Source organism: Erigeron canadensis, unplaced genomic scaffold, assembly GCF_010389155.1.
Source record: "Erigeron canadensis isolate Cc75 unplaced genomic scaffold, C_canadensis_v1 Conyza_canadensis_unscaffolded:96, whole genome shotgun sequence".
NCBI classification, from domain to species: domain Eukaryota; kingdom Viridiplantae; phylum Streptophyta; class Magnoliopsida; order Asterales; family Asteraceae; genus Erigeron; species Erigeron canadensis.
The window spans coordinates 4,392-7,256 of NW_025215836.1; the positions used below are offsets into that span (position 1 = coordinate 4,392).

General features: G+C 32.3%; 1 long non-coding RNA gene across 1 annotated transcript; it reads left to right on the forward strand.

Moving 5' to 3' along the window:
* Positions 1-277: 277 nt before the first annotated feature.
* LOC122584655 lies at positions 278-2,142 on the forward strand. The gene is made up of 3 exons (XR_006321572.1): positions 278-309; positions 1,809-1,877; positions 2,133-2,142. It is a non-coding gene; the product is annotated as an uncharacterized LOC122584655 (long non-coding RNA).
* Positions 2,143-2,865: the final 723 nt, after the last annotated feature.

Below are 2,865 nucleotides of genomic sequence, written 5' to 3' on the forward strand. Positions count from 1 at the left end.
GAAATCAATTCTAAAAAAACTTAACCCTTTCCCCTAAAACCTATTACTTCCTTTCACTCCTCACTCACTCTCACACACGCATTAGTCTTCAATCCTTATCCCTCATTATTCATCTTTTGATAGTCTTTATAATTAGGCTCCGATGTTCAATTTTCAATTTCAATTTAGGGCTCAAATCAATCAAATATATATTATATATAATATATATTATATATATTATATATATATATTTTCAGTTTCAATTTAGGGCTCCGATGGTCTTCACGCGCAACTTGATCGTTCCTTCCCTTGTTTTCACTCCTGTTGCTCGTAAGTTAATTAATTAAAATGTTAGTTATTGTAATTACTTGCTATGTTAATTAATAATTTGAAGTATAATTCAGTTGTTATGAAATGATTATTCTATCTCTCATAAGTAATTAGTTGAAATGGAAATATTGGTGGCGATATATATACATATACATATACATATGTGTGTATCTGATCTATATTCTATATTATATTTAAAATTTATATCTATATTATACATCCGTATCTATATCCATAATATGTATCTTATCTATTTCTATATCTATACAACTCGCTTCTGTATTGACGTTTAGTAGATTTCATTTTGTATATTCACATGATGAAAAAGAGAACAGTACTGTCTATATAGCTATATATATGTCTGCTATCTATAGTATATATATGTATCTGTGTATATGAATACAAAAATATATCTATATGTATCTGTATCTATATATCTAATAGATTAATCATGAGTTATATAGATGCTTAATAGATCAAATAATGTTGAATCACTGCTAGAATCGTATAAGTAGGATTGGAGTTTTGGTTGTAATGATTCTTGTGCGTTATATGTGTATATGCTCAATCATGTTACTGGTTTTTTGAGGATAATTGCTTTTATCAAAGTTCAGATAAGTGCAGATAGCTTATAGAGTAAATATTTGTGTGTAAGAACGTATGAATGGGAATTGTAGTTTGGTACCGTCCATCTAGCCAGTCAAGAAAGATGTCTATAGGAATTGTGGTGATTCATCTGCTAAGATGAAGAACACAAATAGCAAGGGAGTTTTTAATGTTATGTATATTATATACTCCGTATTATCTTATTAGCTTTAGCTACAGTGGGTTAACATTAACATACCTTATCTAATGAGTCTCTTATATAAAAATTTACGGTTATTACAATATCACCCACTAAAATGATTTCATCCTCGAAATCTACTAAATTGTAAGATGTAAATTAAGTACAGTTATCGTTACTACTATGGTATGCAATTGTTGTTATTATTATTATTATTGTATCTCTCATGACTAATACGTTGGGTCGTAAGCATAAAAAGAATGAGTGGAACGGATAGAAATCTCCAAGGTGAGTGGAGTTGAGTAACAAAATTGCAGTTGTCTAAGCGACAGATTCGAACCTTCAAAATGGTAAGGTGGAGCTAATGGAAGTCTATGTCTGTATCTGTAAGATCTCTTCATGAAATCGAGTTAATTCAGTTCATGCTTTATTGAAGGCACTTGTTTGAAATTGTGTGTGGTTTGTTTGTGAGTAGGAGAAAGCTCCTTATGTTGCTAAGGCTGCCACTAAGAAACAAGAGTATGGCATTGCTGTGAAAACAACATAAGTTTGATCTAATATTCCTATTTCCTGTATCATCTTTTGTCACATTTTTAATGAGTTATTGTATTTATTTGTATCTATTTGTGTGGTACTGATTGTATTAAATAAGAAGCCAAGCATGTATTTGTTGCTGATCTATTGATTCTTATCCTGAACTTATGAAAATTTCCAGATTGTTGATTTTGTCATTGCTCTGTTCCGAGTAGACTTCACTGGAAGAGGAGAACTTGCAGAGCGCCAGGTTGGTTGACTTATACTGCTCATCTTGGAAATGCTTTGGTAAATTTGATAATACCTTATATCTTGCTCAAAAGTGACAATTCATGTATTTCATTTTAACAATTGGCTCTGAGGCTTGTTAATGTAGCAGTGTACATGACAAACAAAGTTATACTTCACTTTTCAATTGAAACAGTTTAACCTAATGCAAAATAGTTGCCTTGTTTAATCTACTTAGAAAATCTCAAATGGTCATTTTGTGAATGTTTTCTTGCAGTGATAGCTGATCCGGTGGTGGGGTATTCATATCAGATAAAAAAAAAAACAGCAGGAGGGCATGTTCTTGCTCATGCAGCAACTGTGAGATTGAGTTTAGGAAGGGCAAGGGGGAATAGTGTGTCTGCAAAGTGTTTGATGCACCGAATCTGCCGAGTCATAAAAGTATACATATACAGTAATAAAATTATATTCATTACTTTAAAATAAGCAGATTAGTATCTGGTATTTCTTCAAAGCATGTAAGACTCTAATAAAGGGATATGGCATTGCTTTTTTCATCTCATTCGAATGATTTTTTTCGTCACTCATGTTTTGTAATTTAGTAGTTTACTGTGGGTTGCAGCCATTCAAATGCCGTGAAGCTCAGTTGTGAACTCTGCGATTATTTGTCACAGGTAGATCCACCTTGTTTCTAGTGACCATTACTCTATTAGTATAAAGGGAAGTGATTATTCAGTTTCTTAGCATTGGAGAATGCATATTCTAGTGAATTTATAAAGTTGTATATATTCCTTTAATGCAGAAGCTGTCCAACGTGCTGCTACTATTGCTGAAGGGGAGACAAGATCGAAGCAACACATCTGGAAAGGATACTTCCTCAGTTGCTGTTAGATTTTTAAGGTACTATACGAGGTCATAGGATTAGGCATTACCATGACTTCAGTGTGTTTTTCTTGTGAATGCAGATCTTTGGGATGATATTGGATTTAGCTCTTTCGATGTAGTGTTTC